The following is a 17,765-nucleotide window of genomic DNA, read 5'->3' on the forward strand; positions in this document are numbered from 1 at the left end:
CGCCCATCGACGTCACGTATGTCACGTGACCACGACGTGGCAGATGTCATATAGCAACCGCTGTTTTGTTTAGTAGATTTACAGTTGTTATGCATTGGCATAATGGTGTGCACTCAAAATAGATTTAAATAAATTAAATATTTCTTCTGCCTACTCCCTTTTAAACAAGTTAACTCTGCCCACGTCCATTGACGTCTTGTCTGCGTCACGTGACCACGACGTAGCGACGTCATATAGTAACCGCTGTTTTGACCAGTAGACTTAGTTATTATGCGTTGACATAATGGCGCACTGGTTAGCATGGCCACCTCTTAAGCATGATGATGCGGGTTCGACGCCTGATCAATGTTAGCATGGAGTGAGCTGAAGTGCATGGCGCTGAAGATTTGAATCTTTGAAATGCGCTGAGGTCTGACATATCAGGCAGAATGGTTTGCCATCACGTTCAACAAAAAATAGAAACTTTCCCACTCTGATTAAAACGTCCTGTGTTCATCTACGTATTTTCGTTTTGCTGTGCATCTTTTCCCTGCCATTTCGAGAGCCCAATTGACACTCATAGTTTAAAGAAATGTGTTTGCCCATCCTACTTTGTGGAATTTCACCACATGCGCTTTTGACCAAAATACCAAATTGAACTCAAGTGAAGCCAACACGCACAACCCCCCCCCCCCCCCTCCCCCACACACACACACACACACACAAATGTTGATATGAACATAAAAGAGCCGCATGCGGTTCGGGAGTTGCGGCTTGGCCAAACCTGTACTATACAACTTTATTTGTATAAAATTTTCACAACAGCTGTCACACAAACAAAGCGGGAAAAACCGAAGACGTGCGTGTTCCGCCCACGCTGGATTTATTTGCACCTTTGAAAAGACACCGTATTGCCGCAGATGTGGCAAAGAGTACTTTTGGGCATCTGAGACGGAAGGATGTCCAAAGCATCACGTCACCTGCTCTGGTAGGCATGGTGGTGGGACGTTGAGGTCAACCGCTTTGGGGTTGGCTGACTCTTTGATCGCAGGATGCCATTGAAGACAGAAGCAGAAAAGCAGAGCTAAATGCAAAATGTACTCACCGGTGACTCCAATTTTTTTCCCCCCTGAAGAAACAGCTGGACGGGTGGCCCCGGCTGGCCAGTGGGACTCTTGTTATTCTGACCCTTTTTAGTGCGCGTTTGGGGCAACAACCGTTTTTTGTGGCGCTCTCTTCTGGTTCAAAAGTGCCCTGCATGTGAATTTGCTTTTCCTGCCTTCTGATTGGATGAGCGCCGGTGTGACGCGGTGCCTCTGTCACCGTGGCGGGGGGTATACGTTGGCATCGGAGCGTCTGCCAACGTCTGAGACCGGCTGGCAGTGTATCGGAGGTGTCGAGTGCGGTGCCGCTGGAGCTCACTCACCAGCTGGTGTTAGGGCCACAGAATGAAGGCCAAGGAGAAGAATAGAAAGAGAAACAGAAACTTCTCCTCCAATTGTTTGATTTGTCTCTTCTGAGCTTCGATGAATTCTTTCAGCTCTTTGTTCCTCTAGGACGGACAAATGGAAAGTGGCATTCAAAAGCCAGTAAGCGTGCAAGTAAGTGCCGGGCTGGCTTTGGGCCCTTACCTGTTGCGCGCTGTGCAGCAGATCCATTCTCTCTTGGAGGATGCAAGCGTCGCGCTCCCTCAACTCGCACATCAGGGCTCGCTTCCATTGGTCCACGGCGCTCCTAAGCTCTTCTCTCTGATCCGCCGTCAGCACGTCATTCACGCCAGCGTGGCTGGCTTTTTCGCCGTCCGTGGCGGGGCAGTCCCGCTGCGGTAGCGCCTCGTACAACATGGCCTCCAGCTCCAGGATCCTCTGGGCCGCAATCCTCGTCCATCAGTGGTCCGGCGGGAGATTTGAGGGCGGCTTACCTTATGAGCCTGGTCCATGGAACACTTCCTGAAGTCCAACTCTTCATCCAGGTAGCCCTTCTGCTTGCAGAACATATCCTAGCACAGCTCAAGGTCAGAATTGTTGGGGCACATTGCCGGAGTTCCCCTTGGCTGATGTCGCGTGTCTGTCTACCTTCTCACTTTCAATGTCCAACATCTTCTGTTGAAGTGCTGACTTGGTCACTTTGATGTATTCTAACCACTGAGGAAAGGCTGCTGTCACATAAGCAGAATGCGAGAGCGTGCGTGGACGTGCGCGTTACCTTCTCGGCTAGGGTGAGAAGGGTCCTGGCGTGAATCACGACCACCTGCTCCTCGTTGGTGAGATTCTGCAAGAGCCCAAAGGCACAGCGTCAACAAGCTTCTTTCAGCGCAAAGCCTTCCAAAAGTCACATTTGAGCCGCCGAGTCTCGTGGAGTGCGAACATAAGGAGTTCGACATACACTTACGGCGTTATAGCCCAGGATGTCCAGCTTCTTCATCAGATCACTGATGACGATGTCCGGGGGAAAGGCGCAAGGAGCAATGTAAGGTGTTCTGGGACCTCGGGTTAAGGTTAGGGTTGCGAGGGACGCCTTACGTACGCTCACGCCCTCGGCCTCGCAGTAGATCTGCAAAGGGCTGAGGCCGTCTGGGAAACGGACTTGCAGAAACTTCAAGACGGGGGAGCGCCACTCCCTCTCCTGAAAGGCAGAGGCATGCATCCGTCCGTCCGTCCGTCCGTCCGTCCGTCCGTCACATCTCTGGCCTCAACACGCTTGTGCGAGTCTTCCCACCTCCAGCTCCAGGATGCGGAACTCAAGCAGTTCGTTTTGGTCTCGGATATCCTGGATGTGCTCTTTCAGACGCGCTTCTTCCGCCTCCATCCGCCTGACCTGAAAAGACAGTCAGACCTCATCTGCGGGGCTTCCCGACAGGTGTGACGCCAAGCGACTCCGCCCAGCGCCTTTCTTTCCGTCACCTTTTCGGCCAACTGCTGATTGCTCTGACGCAGCAGCTGCTTCTCCTCCACCCACTTGACATTCTAGAAGAGACAAACGCGTGGACAGCTTTGGAATGTTGTGTCATTTTCATCCACAAATTCTTTGGTTGACTGGAAAATGACATTTGCTTTTCTCCGCATTTTCCCAGCCACGTTCGGGGGGGGTTGGTCCAGTAATGCCAGACGGATGAGTGACTGAAGAATGTAGCTATTTTGTCTGAGAAAAAGGTGTGCTCATTGATGAGCTTACCTGTCCTTGTTGCTTCAGCGCTGACTCCAGATCTGCTACTCTGCTTTGATAGTGACCCATTTCTACCATCAGCTTTTCTCTGGTCTGAAAGGAGGAGGAGGGAGGCTCCTCCTCCTCCTTTCAGACCAGAGAACACCCGAGGCTGGGTGAGAACGGGGAGGCTGCGACCCGGCCGGGGGTTGCGGGAAGGGGCGCCACCTTGATCTCCTTCTCGGCGTCGTAGTCCCCTTTCGCTGGTCTGGGCTAGCAGAGCGTAGGCTCGTTGCAGCGCTTGATATTCTTGCGTCAGCTGGCGGTAGCGAAGCTCCGCCTCTTCATGCACACACCAATGCAACACAGCACTAGTACCAGAATCAGTCAGACCGGCGACAAAGCACCCGCGACGCAAAGACGAGTCCGATTCCAGGCTGAAGAGGAATGTTTGGTGTCAATACGCTGGCAGAAATGGCGGGCTACCTCTTCGGGTTCCGTGTCGGGGGTTCTGTCGGTGTGAAAAGACAAGGACGATCCGTCCGAGTCCACCAACACGTCTTCGTCGTAGCCGTAAAATGTTTCGATGACCTGCGGGCGCGGAAGCAAACATCTCTCTGAACAAACTGAAGCGACACCTCACGATGAATCGACGAGAGGAACGATAGCGAGAAAAAGGCCATTTCATCTTGCGCAACACCAAGCAGCCGCAAACAAACAGACTCACCTTGCAGGACCTCACGCTTTGTTCCTCCTCAGAGATTCTCGACGTCGGTATCGTAGCAGCAAATCTCTCTCCTGTCGACACAAATAATCCGCCTTTGAGATTCTTTGGATGCAAAGGGAACGAACGGCTCCGGCGCAGAAACAAACGCGACTCACAATGACATTTCTGACATGAGCTCCTGTCTCCAGAGCCTGAAAAACACGTCACCGGCGATGATTGGAGGGACGCTCGTCTTTTCCAAAAGTGACAACTACAGGGTGTGTCAGGGTTTTCCAGATTATCTTTATCGTATCATTGTGTTGCTTTGACTTTGACTGCGACCTGTAATAAATAATATTATTTATCCCTTATTTATCCCTATCGCTTATCCCTTCCTACACAAAGTCGTAAAACACCCCTTGCTATGTTTTGACTAGAGGTCAAGGGCTTCCTCTATTCAATCCACTCTTACACCCACCCTGTTTCTCTTAATTAAAATGCTCGTGCAGGAGCCGAGAGTCAGACTTCATTCGTACAACGGATGGACTCTCCACCTGCAGGTGTCCAAAAGAACTTACTTGTCTCCCGTGTGGTTCTTGCAAAATAAGTTGGAGCGAGCGCAACTCTAACAGGGTGCATTTTGCCACTAGCTGCCTACGGACAATGACGTCGCGCTCGCGGCTCATGGTTGACGGGCTGAGCAGCCGGGCAAGTCCGTCGTTTTCAGCGCACAGCGAGTGGCAAAGGCGCTGACAAAACGGGAGCTTTGAGCTGCTGAAAACGGCAAAACAAGTCTAAAGCGTGTTCAAACGCGTGCGCACAATGCTCCTGCTTGAAAGGTCGGAATTTAAGGGGCCAATTTTTTGGATGGCGGCCGCCGGCCAAGCTTTGGACGGAAAAGGTTTCCTGGCGACAGCGAGCGAGCGCGGCGCTGCCGTACGTGCACCGAGTCGCCTGCCTGAAGACCTTGGACAAGTCGTCGATGATGTGCCGCTGCTCCACAACTTGAAGGAACTCCATTTCACCGTCCTGCTGGCCGCAACCGCGGTCCAGGTCATTGAGCGAACTAGGCCTTCTCTGTGGAACACAAATGCAGTGGACTCTGTTGGCACGCCGCCGTTGTCCGCGTCGACTTACCAAGCTTGCCATCTCCTCGTTCTCCTGGGTGACAAAGCGCACTTTGTTTTCAAGGCGACACAGCACCAGCGAGAGTTCTTCATTCTTCCTGCTCAGGCGTTTGTTTTTGTACAGGAGTGGCAGAAACTGGCTTTCTGTTTCTCTCAGTCGCTTTAGCTGCAAGCATGAAGTGCGGGATGTGAAAGACGCACAACACGCGGGCCAGAACGTATCCATTCCTTTTGCATCGGTTTGAACGGAATCGTGGCTTTGGCTCCCAATAAAAGACATCTACCAGGCAACCGACTCGCCGCGCCGCTCAACTAATAAGCAAGCGCAATGGGTGCCTCGCTGGATGGCGCGCATCAAACGTAGCGCAAACCTTCAAGCGTGCCGTCAATAAATTACCAGTTCATTGCGCTCTTCAGAAAGCAGGGCGTTTCGATCCTCCAGTTTCCTGATGACTGCGCTGAGCTCAGCGATTTTCAGATGAAACCGTCGCGTGTCCCGATCCTCCTGAGACTGAAAACGCCCCGCAACACACACACACAAGCACTCGTTCAAAGTTCAAAACTGTTTTTGTGCTACCTTCCTCCAGCAACGAACTAAGTCATGCGTACTGCAAGTGTGTGATGAGGTGGCTTACGCAATGAAGAGGATTGCTAGTAGCGGCGTTGACCCCACTTCCAGGGTAGTTTAGGCCCGCCCTTTGGGAATCCCTCAGGGCAGCGATCTGCTGCTCGGCAGCCTGAGTCTGCAGCTGAAGGCGGTGGACGTGGCCGGCCCCAGGGCTTCATCCAAAACACTAACCGCTCTGTCTTTCAGCTTGATCTCATCCGTCTGGATGTACAAACGGGGAGCGCTCAGGCAGGCGGGCAAACTCATTTGCCAGAATTGTGACAAAAACAAAGAGAGCAACCGGCCAATTTTTTTCTTGAATCGACTAGAACACCTTTGCTGTGACAAAAGCGAAGCGAGCAACCGGACATTTTCTTCTTGTGAAATAGAATAGAATAGAATGCCTTAGGTGTCATTGCACTGCAGGTATACAACGAAATTGGGAACATAGCCACGCACCGCGCATCTGATCAGTCCTACCAGTCGGCGGATCTCCCTCTCGCAGTCTCTCTTGGTTCGGCTCAGCTCCTCCCGATGCTGGTGATGAGCCGATCGGAGCTCGGCCGCTCGGGACTGCCAGGCCTGCTGGGCCGCTGCCAGGGCTTCTTCCGCGCTCCTGGTGGAGGCGACACCGCTCGGTCTCCCGACACCGCCGCGTCTCCTCCACCTCCGCCAGCAAAGCGCCCCCCCTCCTCACCTGAGCAGACATTGCGCCACACCGGGCCGTTGAGACCGCAACGGAGCGCCGCGACGCTTACTGGGGACAAGCTACACAATACGGTAGCGGCCGCATCGAAGCCCGACGTGGCGTGCGGATAGTCAGACACGGATAGAGCGGATCACCTTGTCCATGGAGCCGTCCCTCAGGCTGAGGACCAAGGCATTCAGTCGCTGGATCTCTCCATCTTTGATTTTGATCACTCTCATCAGCTCCATTTCATGCTGCCGCAGTAATGTCTCCCTGGTAATGGCTAACTCTTTCTGCTTCTCCTCATGGAGTTTGCTTTTGAGTTCCGTCATGGCGGCGGTGGCACGGTGGTGCTCCGCCCGCAGGTCCTGACTTCTCTCTCTCTCCAGACAGCTGACCTGACATGACTTAGACTTAGACAAACTTTATTGTCATCTTGTCTGCACATGGTGCATACAAAACGAAATTCCGTTGCATACGTCTTACAACAAAGTAGTGATATTGCAGTTGAATAGAAGTAACATATCCTATGAAAATATATATATATACATATATACTATATATATATATATATATATATATATATATATATATATATATATATATATTAAAAATAAGTATAAAGTGCAGCAGTGATAATTATGCAATAGTGCAAGTAGGCAAAACAGTATTCAAGAGTGTGCAGAGGAATGCTAAACCATGTATTAAACTTCTATTTAAAGGGTTTATACAAGTTCAGTAAAGTTGGTAGTGCGAGATAGTGCAAGATAGAGGTCCGTAGTGTCATAAAGTACAGTTCTGTGAATGTGTGATGCAGAGTTCAGTTTAGAGCTCAACAGTTCTAGTGTTCAACAGTCTGATGACAGCAGGGAAAAAGCTGTTGCAGAACCTGGTGGACCTGCAGCGGATGCTGCAAACCTCTTCCCAGAGGGCAGCAGGGAGAACAGTCCATGGTGGGGGTGTGATGGGTCATTGATGATGTTACGGGCACGGGACATGCAGCGCTGAGATGAAATGTCCTGAATGGAGGGAAGAGGAGCCCCTATGATCCTCTCTGCTGTCCTCACCACTCTCCTCACGTTCTTCCAATCGGAGGCGGTGCAGCCTCCACACCACACAGAGAGACAGCTTGTCAGAATGCTCTCTATGGTGCTCCTGTAGAACGTCCTCATGATGGGTGGGGGCAGGTGGGCTCTCCTCATCCTCCGCAGGAAGTACAAGCGCTTCTGTGCCCTCTTGACCAGTGCCGTAGTGTTCATAGTCCAGGTGAGGTCTTCTGTGATGTGGACCCCCAGGAATTTGGTGGTGCTGACCACCTCCACAGCTGAGCTGTTGATGATCAGTGGAGCGTGGTGAGGCTGTTTTTTCCTGAAGTCGACGATGATCTCCTTCATCTTCTCCTCATTCAGGATCAGGCTGTTTTCTCTGCACCAGCCCACCAGCTGCTCCACCTCCTCTCTGTAGTCCAGGTCGTTGTTGTCTCTGATGAGCCCCACCACCGTTGTGTCGTCTGCTGACTTCACGATGTGATTGGTGGTGAACCTGAGGACGCAGTCGTGTGTCATCAGGGTGCACAGCAGGGGGCTCAGGACGCAGCCCTGAAGGGAGCCTGTGCTGAGGGTGATGACATCAGAGGTGTTCTGTCCGACCCGGACTGACTGAGGTCTGTTGGTGAGGAAGTCTAGCAGCCAGTTGCGAAGGGGGGTGTTGAAGCCCAGGTGTTCCAATTTTCCTACCAGATGCTGTGGGATGATGGTGTTAAACGCTGAGCTGAAGTCCAGGAACAGCCTCCGCACATGGGTGTTCTTCTCCTCCAGGTGAGCCAGGCTCAGGTGAAGAACGGAGGAGATGGCGTCCTGAGTGGAGCGGTTTTGCCGGTCGGCAAACTGGAACGGGTCAAATAATAGGGGGAGTCTGGAAACGATGTGACCTTTAAGCAGCCTTTCGAAGCACTTCATCATAACCGGAGTCAGTGCAACAGGCCGGTAATCATTAAATGAGGTGATTTGAGGTTTCTTCGGCACCGGAATGATGGAGGCAGTCTTAAAGCACGCCGGCACTGTGGCTTGGCCCAGCGAGGTGTTAAAAATGTCTGTGATGACCCCAGCCAGATGACTTGCACATTCCCTGAACACACGCCCAGGAATGTTGTCGGGGCCAGGGGCCTTACAGGGGTTGACTCTCCTCAGGGTCTTCAACACATCGGCGGAGTCAAGGCAGAGTACCTCCTCTTCCTGATGGGGGACAGTTTTAACTGCTGGAGTGCCGTTTAGTGCCTCGAACCTCCCAAAGAAGTTATTTAGACCATTTAGAAAGTCAGCATCAACTACACCCACCGGGGGGGGGGGGAGGGTGAGTTGTAGTCTGTAATCGCCCGTATGCCTTGCCACATACTCCTGATGTTTTTGACGTCGTGGAAACGATCCTGAAATTTTCGACTGCGGTCTCGCTTCGCTATCCTGATGGCACGGTTCAAGTTGGCTCTCGCTGTCCTCAGTGTCTCCTTGTCGCCAGACTTGAAGGCAGAGTTCCGCGCTCGTAGCGTTTGACGTACCTCCTCAGTCATCCAGGGTCGTTGGTTGCCCCGGGTGATGATATTCTTAGTGGTGCTGACGTCCTCGGTGCATTTGTTGATGTAGGCTGACACAGTCATGGCACACGCATGTCTAATCTACATCGGGAAAACTGGGAGGGAGGGAGGCAGGCAGGGAGGCAGGCAGGGAGGCAGGCAGGGAGGCAGGCAGTGTCTGTCTGTTGAGGTTTTCACCTTGTTCTTCTCCTGCTGAAGTTCTAACTGGACGTCCATCAGTTTGGTTCTCAGCTCGTCATTGGCGGCCTGAAGGGCGTCCGTTCGCTCCGCCTTGGCCCGCCCTGCCGGAGCTCGTTTGGACATCTCTTACTCGAGTCTCGCCCGGTCGTCAGTCAGAGATCACAACATTTGTACCTGGAGAGCACAAACGCAGCGCTGTTTTCCACTGGCTTCGAACTCAACTTCAATCGGTACCGTAACTTACAACATCATAAACATAGAACTAGCTTGACTTATTCATTGAATAAATGCATTTGGTTCTTCAAAACTGCATCACGCAACATAGCGTGACCGAGACGGCCGTTATCCACCTGCGTGAAGTTATTTGGTGAAATGAATGAGATGTTTAAGACACCATCGTTCTGTCTCTATGTAGATGAAGGTAAATAATCGATTGCTGAAGGTCCAAAGGTGTTGTGATAAACAAATAAACATATTAGTGATTAGTGACATATTTGTGATAAACATATTAGGCAGGATAATCACATATGTTAACGTGACTGCCCACACTGTATTTATTTATGGTTATTTGTTAAATCGAGTACTGTTAGACATGAAATAGGAAGTGTTTAACATAAATGGAAGACGAAAGGGGTACTCACCATTGTAGCTCCTGCTGGTCAATGATACGAGCCTCTTCTTGCAGTGGAAAACATACAGCCAACAAACACCGTGGAACCTAAAGGAATGAAATTAAACATTAACATTTAGCCTCAACCAACATTCACAGATACAACGCAACGCAAACTACACAAACGTAAATCTTTTTAAACACAATGAGTTGTACTTACCGTGTACGCTCTAGACGGTCCACTTGCAAGCGGAAAATAAAGATATTTCTGTTGATAATCGTCGTGTTTGTATCCGGTGTCTCGCTCAAGGCCATTGCGCCCACAGATTTGAATTTTGGCGAGAGTTCAGCCTATTGACGTCATTTCCGCGGTGTAATACCCGCATATCTGAAACGGCAAAGTTAAGAGTAGAGTTAAATAAAGTTTTTAGTCAACGCAATAATTTACAACCGTTGACCAGTCGAAATAATCGTCGAAATTTGGCGTCTGTGGCTGGAAGCAGACGCCGAGTTCGACATTCCTCCCAAACGCCACACTCCCTCGCTTTTCAGGGCTAAAAAAAAACAGTTGTAATTACCTTGTACGCTCTAGACGGTCAAGTTGCAAGCTGAAAACAAAAATATTTGCCTTGTTAGTCATCGTGTTACTAACAGCTGTGTCTTGTTTGCCAGAACTGCCGCTTTCCTACTTCCTGTTGCAAGCCACGCCCACGGATTATAATTTTGCCGTGAGTTCCGCCTATTGACGTCATGTCCGCGTCACATGACTGCGACGTAATATTATCTAAAACTGTTTGTGCGGTATTGTGTTGTTCTGTGCGGTATTGTGTTATTCTGTGCGGCGTCGTGTTGTTCTGTGCGGCGTCGTGTTGTTCAGTGCGACGTCGTGTTGTTCAGTGCGGCATGGTGTTGTTCAGTGCGGCATGGTGTTGTTCAGTGCGGCATGGTGTTGTTCAGTGCGGCATAATGTTGTTCAGTGCGGCATAATGTTGTTCAGTGCGGCATGGTGTTGTTCAGTGCGGCATGGTGTTGTTCAGTGCGGCATGGTGTTGTTCAGTGCGGCATAATGTTGTTCAGTGCGCCATAATGTTGTTCAGTGCGGCATGGTGTTGTTCAGTGCGGGATGGTGTTGTTCAGTGCAGGATGGTGTTGTTCAGTGCGGCACGGTGTTGTTCAATGCGGCATGGTGTTGTTCAGTGCGGGATGGTGTTGTTCAGTGCGGCATGGTGTTGTTCAGTGCGGCATAATGTTGTTCAGTGCGGCATGGTGTTGTTCAGTGCGGCATGGTGTTGTTCAGTGCGGCATGGTGTTGTTCAGTGCGGCATGGTGTTGTTCAGTGCGGAATGGTGTTGTTCAGTGCGGCATGGTGTTGTTCAGTCCGGGATGGTGTTGTTCAATGCGGGATCGTGTTGTTCAGTGCGGGGTGGTGTTGTTCAGTGCGGGATGGTGTTGTTCAGTGCGGCATGGTGTTGTTCAATGCGGCATGGTGTTGTTCAGTGCGGGATGGTGTTGTTCATTGCGGCATGGTGTTGTTCAGTGCGGCATGGTGTTGTTCAGTGCGGCATGGTGTTGTTCAGTGCGGCATGGTGTTGTTCAGTGCGGCATAATGTTGTTCAGTGCGGCATGGTGTTGTTCAGTGTGGAAAGGTGTTGTTCAGTGCAGGATGGTGTTGTTCAGTGCGGCATGGTGTTGTTCAATGCAGGATCGTGTTGTTCAGTGCAGCATAATGTTGTTCAGTGCAGCATGGTGTTGTTCAGTGCGGCATGGTGTTGTTCAATGCGGCATGGTGTTGTTCACTGCGGGATGGTGTTGTTCAATGCGGGATCGTGTTGTTCAGTGCGGCATAATGTTGTTCAGTGCAGCATGGTGTTGTTCAGTGCGGCATGGTGTTGTTCAGTGCGACATAATGTTGTTTAGTGCGGCATAATGTTGTTCAGTGCGGCATAATGTTGTTCAGTGCGGCATAATGTTGTTCAGTGCGGCATGGTGTTGTTCAGTGCGGCATGGTGTTGTTCAGTGCGGCATGGTGTTGTTCAGTGCAGGATGGTGTTGTTCAGTGCGGCATGGTGTTGTTCAATGCGGCATGGTGTTGTTCAGTGCGGGATGGTGTTGTTCAGTGCAGGATGGTGTTGTTCAGTGCGGAATGGTGTTGTTCAGTGCGGCATGGTGTTGTTCAGTGCGGCATGGTGTTGTTCAGTGCAGGATGGTGTTGTTCAATGCGGGATCGTGTTGTTCAGTGCGGCATGGTGTTGTTCAGTGCGGCATGGTGTTGTTCAGTGCGGCATAATGTTGTTCAGTGCGGCATGGTGTTGTTCAGTGCGGCATGGTGTTGTTCAGTGCGGCATGGTGTTGTTCAGTGCGGCATGGTGTTGTTCAGTGCGGCATAATGTTGTCCAGTGCGCCATAATGTTGTTCAGTGCGGCATGGTGTTGTTTAGTGCGGGATGGTGTTGTTCAGTGCAGGATGGTGTTGTTCAGTGCGGCATGGTGTTGTTCAATGCGGCATGGTGTTGTTCAGTGCGGGATGGTGTTGTTCAGTGCGGCATGGTGTTGTTCAGTGCGGCATAATGTTGTTCAGTGCGGCATGGTGTTGTTCAGTGCGGCATGGTGTTGTTCAGTGCGGCATGGTGTTGTTCAGTGCGGCATGGTGTTGTTCAGTGCGGAATGGTGTTGTTCAGTGCGGCATGGTGTTGTTCAGTGCGGGATGGTGTTGTTCAGTGCGGGATCGTGTTGTTCAGTGCGGGGTGGTGTTGTTCAGTGCAGGATGGTGTTGTTCAGTGCAGGATGGTGTTGTTCAGTGCGGCATGGTGTTGTTCAATGCAGGATCGTGTTGTTCAGTGCAGCATAATGTTGTTCAGTGCAGCATGGTGTTGTTCAGTGCGGCATGGTGTTGTTCAATGCGGCATGGTGTTGTTCAGTGCGGGATGGTGTTGTTCAGTGCGGCATGGTGTTTTTCAGTGCGGCATAATGTTGTTCAGTGCGGCATGGTGTTGTTCAGTGCGGCATGGTGTTGTTCAGTGCAGGATGGTGTTGTTCAGTGCGGCATGGTGTTGTTCAATGCAGGATCGTGTTGTTCAGTGCAGCATAATGTTGTTCAGTGCAGCATGGTGTTGTTCAGTGCGGCATGGTGTTGTTCAATGCGGCATGGTGTTGTTCACTGCGGGATGGTGTTGTTCAATGCGGGATCGTGTTGTTCAGTGCGGCATAATGTTGTTCAGTGCAGCATGGTGTTGTTCAGTGCGGCATGTTGTTGTTCAGTGCGACATAATGTTGTTCAGTGCGGCATAATGTTGTTCAGTGCGGCATAATGTTGTTCAGTGCGGCATGGTGTTGTTCAGTGCGGCATGGTGTTGTTCAGTGCGGTATGGTGTTGTTCAGTGCAGGATGGTGTTGTTCAGTGCGGCATGGTGTTGTTTAATGCGGCATGGTGTTGTTCAGTGCGGGATGGTGTCGTTCAGTGCAGGATGGTGTCGTTCAGTGCGGCATGGTGTTGTTCAGTGCGGAATGGTGTTGTTCAGTGCGGCATGGTGTTGTTCAGTGCGGCATGGTGTTGTTCAGTGCAGGATGGTGTTGTTCAATGCGGGATCGTGTTGTTCAGTGCGGCATGGTGTTGTTCAGTGCGGCATGGTGTTGTTCAGTGCGGCATAATGTTGTTCAGTGCGGCATGGTGTTGTTCAGTGCGGCATGGTGTTGTTCAGTGCGGCATGGTGTTGTTCAGTGCGGCATGGTGTTGTTCAGTGCGGCATAATGTTGTCCAGTGCGCCATAATGTTGTTCAGTGCGGCATGGTGTTGTTTAGTGCGGGATGGTGTTGTTCAGTGCAGGATGGTGTTGTTCAGTGCGGCATGGTGTTGTTCAATGCGGCATGGTGTTGTTCAGTGCGGGATGGTGTTGTTCAGTGCGGCATGGTGTTGTTCAGTGCGGCATAATGTTGTTCAGTGCGGCATGGTGTTGTTCAGTGCGGCATGGTGTTGTTCAGTGCGGCATGGTGTTGTTCAGTGCGGCATGGTGTTGTTCAGTGCGGAATGGTGTTGTTCAGTGCGGCATGGTGTTGTTCAGTGCGGGATGGTGTTCAATGCGGGATCGTGTTGTTCAGTGCGGGGTGGTGTTGTTCAGTACAGGATGGTGTTGTTCAGTGCGGCATTGTGTTGTTCAATGCAGGATCGTGTTGTTCAGTGCAGCATAATGTTGTTCAGTGCAGCATGGTGTTGTTCAGTGCGGCATGGTGTTGTTCAGTGCGGCATGGTGTTGTTCAGTGCGGCATGGTGTTGTTCAGTGCGGCATGGTGTTGTTCAGTGCGGCATGGTGTTGTTCAGTGCGGCATAATGTTGTTCAGTGCGGCATGGTGTTGTTCAGTGCGGCATGGTGTTGTTCAGTGCGGCATAATGTTCAGTGCGGCATAATGTTCAGTGCGGCATGGTGTTGTTCAGTGCGGGATGGTGTTGTTCAGTGCAGGATGGTGTTGTTCAGTGCGGCATGGTGTTCAGTGCGGGATGGTGTCTTTCAGTGCGGCATGGTGTCGTTCAGTGCGGCATGGTGTCTTTCAGTGCGGCATGGTGTCGTTCAGTGAGGCATGGTGTTGTTCAGTGCGGCATGGTGTTGTTTAGTGCGGCATGGTGTTGTTCAGTGCGGGATGGTGTTGTTCAGTGTGGCATGGTGTTCAGTGCGGCATGGTGTTGTTCAGTGCGGTATCGTGTTGTTCAGTGCGGTATCGTTTTTCTCAGTGCGGTATCGTGTTGTTCAGTGCAGTATCGTTGTGTTGTTCGTATTGTGTTTAACACTTAGCCTCTAACACTTAGCCTCTAACACTTAGCCTCTAGCATCTAGAAGGTAAATAAATAGGAAGGAAGGACTCACCGGTGACGTCTTCGCCCACGTCCAAGCGTTGTACTTTGTATTTTCATCCTTCTGACAGTGGAAAACATAGCCAACAAACACCGTGGAACCTAAACGAATGAAAGAAAACTATCATTTGGCCACAACCAACATTCACAGATACAACACAATGTGACGTGCGGGGTTGAGGTTAAAGGTTGAGTGAAGGGCCCTCGTTTTAAACTACTTTTTTGAAAAGGATTGGGAACAAGTAAGACGTATTTAATTTATTTAATGGGAAGTAGTAAGAGCTATTGAATTTAATCTATGTATTATATTCTATTGTATTGTATTCTGTTGTATTCTTTTGGATTGTATTCACACTAACCCCACTAAAACTTCAGCCCACAAAAACTCGCCTCTGGCGCCTAGCCTCTGGCACTTAGCCTCTAACACTTAGCCTTTAACACTTAGCCTTTAACACTTAGCCTTTAACACTTAGCCTAGAAGGTGAATAAATAGGGTTAAAGGTTGAGTGAAGGGACCTCGTTTTAAACTACTTTTTTTGTAAAGGAGTGGGAACAAGTAAGACGTATTTAATTTATTTAATGGGAAGTAGTAAGACTTATTAAATTTATTTAATCTACTTTTCTTCCCAGGCAAAATTTGATGTGCTGCAATTCCAAATTTCCAAAGTGAATGAAGGAATGAAGTCCTTTAAATTATGATTTTGTATAAATACTAGGCATTAACACAAAATCGACGGCACAAAATGGGCAGACTTTACTTGTTTGAAAAGGACTGGTTACAAGACAGACTTTTTTAATTTATTTAATGGGAAGAAGACTTATTTAGTTTAATTGATCTATTTTTGTTCCCTGCCAAAATTCGATTTGCTGCAATTCCAAATTTCCAAAGTGAATGAAGGAAAGAAGTCGTTTAAATTATGATTTTGTTTAAATACTAGGCATAGACACAAAATCTACGGCACAAAATGGGCAGACTTTACTTGTTTGAAGAGGACTGGTTACAAGACAGACTTTTCTGATTTATTTAATGGGAAGAAGACTTATTTAGTTTATTTAATCTATTTTTGTTCCCTGGCAAAATTGGATTTGCTGAAATTGTATTTTGCCAAATCTTGCCTTGAGACCTGATAGGAAGTATTAAACGCTTAGTTAAATCAATACAAGTTGGTAATAAGAGCGAGTAATGTTGGTTGAACCGATGAATGAAGGTTGAAAGCAATTTAAATTATGACTTTGTATAAATACTAGATATTAACAGAACATCTACTGCGCGAAATGGGCAGAGTTTACTTGTTTGAGAAGGAGTGGCTTATTCAAAACTAAGATTTATTTAATCTGTTTGTTCCCAGGCAAAATTGGATGTGATGCAATTCCAAATTTCACCACATGATGGTGCCCAATTTTGACTTCATAGGACATATTAAACACTTAGCTTGTTATTATGTTCAAGGTAATCAGATTTGTTTATTATTCTAATGGCCTCTTCAAAACTATTCTGGATTACTACTTTGGATCTATTCTACATTACTTGGCAACAACATACTCTGTAACAGATTGGGCAGTATAATCATATCTGTTAACTTGAGAGTGCCCACACTCAATCTACTTATCGTGATGTGTTAAATCAATTACTGTTAGACATTATTTGTCTGATAATCTACCAAATCTTTGAATTGAAGAATTTGTGATTTAATTAATAGCTTGTTGTTATGTTAAGGGTAATCAGACTTGTATATAATTCTAATGGCCTTCTTTTGAAAACTATTCTGAATTACAACTTTGGATCTTATATTACTTTGCAACAATCTACTCGGTGACAGATTAGGCAGTATAATCACATATGTTAACTTCAGTGCCCACACTGTATTTATTTATGGTTATTTGTTAAATCAAGTACTGTTAGACATGAAATAGGAAGTGTTTAACATAAATGTTATGGCTACTCACCATTGTAGCTCGCTCCTGGTCAATGATATGAGCCTCTTCTTGCAGTGGAAAACTTGCAGCCAACAAACACCGTGGAACCTAAAGGAATGAAATTAAACATTAACATTTCGCCCGGACCAACATTCACACGTACAACGCAACGCGGCTACACTTCTGCTATTACAAACGTAAATCTCCTTAAACACAACGAGTGTTACTTACCGTGTACGCTCTAGGCAAAATTGGATGTGATGCAATTCCAAATCTATCTGAAACGGCAGTTAAAAGTAGAGTTACATCAAGTTTTCTTTTTTAATCAACACAATCATTTACAACCGTTGACCAGAAAGAATCGTCGAAATTCGACGTCCCCCACAAACGCCACGCTCACTCGCTTTTCAGGGCAACAAAAGTACTTCTTTTTAAAAACGATGAGTTGTACTTACCGTGTACGCTCTGGACGGTCCAGTTGCAAGCAGAAAATAAAAATATTTCTCTTGTTAGTCGTATGTTACCATCCGCTGTGTCTTTGTCAACATCGCCGCCATTTTCCTACTTCCTGCTGCGAGCCACGCCCACGGATTTAAATTTGGGCGGAAGCTCTTTCCATTGGCGTCGTTTTCGCGTATAGCAAATCCGATTGGTTGGGAAGGGGGCACGGTTATGCAGCCGAGGAGTCCTGTGATCGGTGGGATGTAAAGTAGGCGTCGACGTCACGTCCGCGTCACGTGACCACGACGTGGCAGACGTCAAATAGCAACCGCTGTTTTGTTTAGTAGACTTACAGTTGTTATGCATTGACATAATGGCGCACACACCAAATAGATTTAAATAAATTAAATAATTCTTCTGCCCACTCTCTTTTAAACAAGTTAACTCTCCCCGCGGATTTGAATTCCGGCGAAAGTTACGCCCATCGACGTCACGTATGTCACGTGACCACGACGTGGCAGATGTCATATAGCAACCGCTGTTTTGTTTAGTAGATTTACAGTTGTTATGCATTGGCATAATGGTGTGCACTCAAAATAGATTTAAATAAATTAAATATTTCTTCTGCCTACTCCCTTTTAAACAAGTTAACTCTGCCCACGTCCATTGACGTCTTGTCTGCGTCACGTGACCACGACGTAGCGACGTCATATAGTGACCGCTGTTTTGACCAGTAGACTTAGTTATTATGCGTTGACATAATGGCGCACTGGTTAGCATGGCCACCTCTTAAGCATGATGATGCGGGTTCGACGCCTGATCAATGTTAGCATGGAGTGAGCTGAAGTGCATGGCGCTGAAGATTTGAATCTTTGAAATGCGCTGAGGTCTGACATATCAGGCAGAATGGTTTGCCATCACGTTCAACAAAAAA

This window comes from Syngnathus floridae, chromosome 10 (genome assembly GCF_059516105.1).
Source record: "Syngnathus floridae isolate MCC-2025c chromosome 10, RoL_Sflo_1.0, whole genome shotgun sequence".
Classification (NCBI taxonomy): Eukaryota; Metazoa; Chordata; class Actinopteri; order Syngnathiformes; family Syngnathidae; genus Syngnathus; species Syngnathus floridae.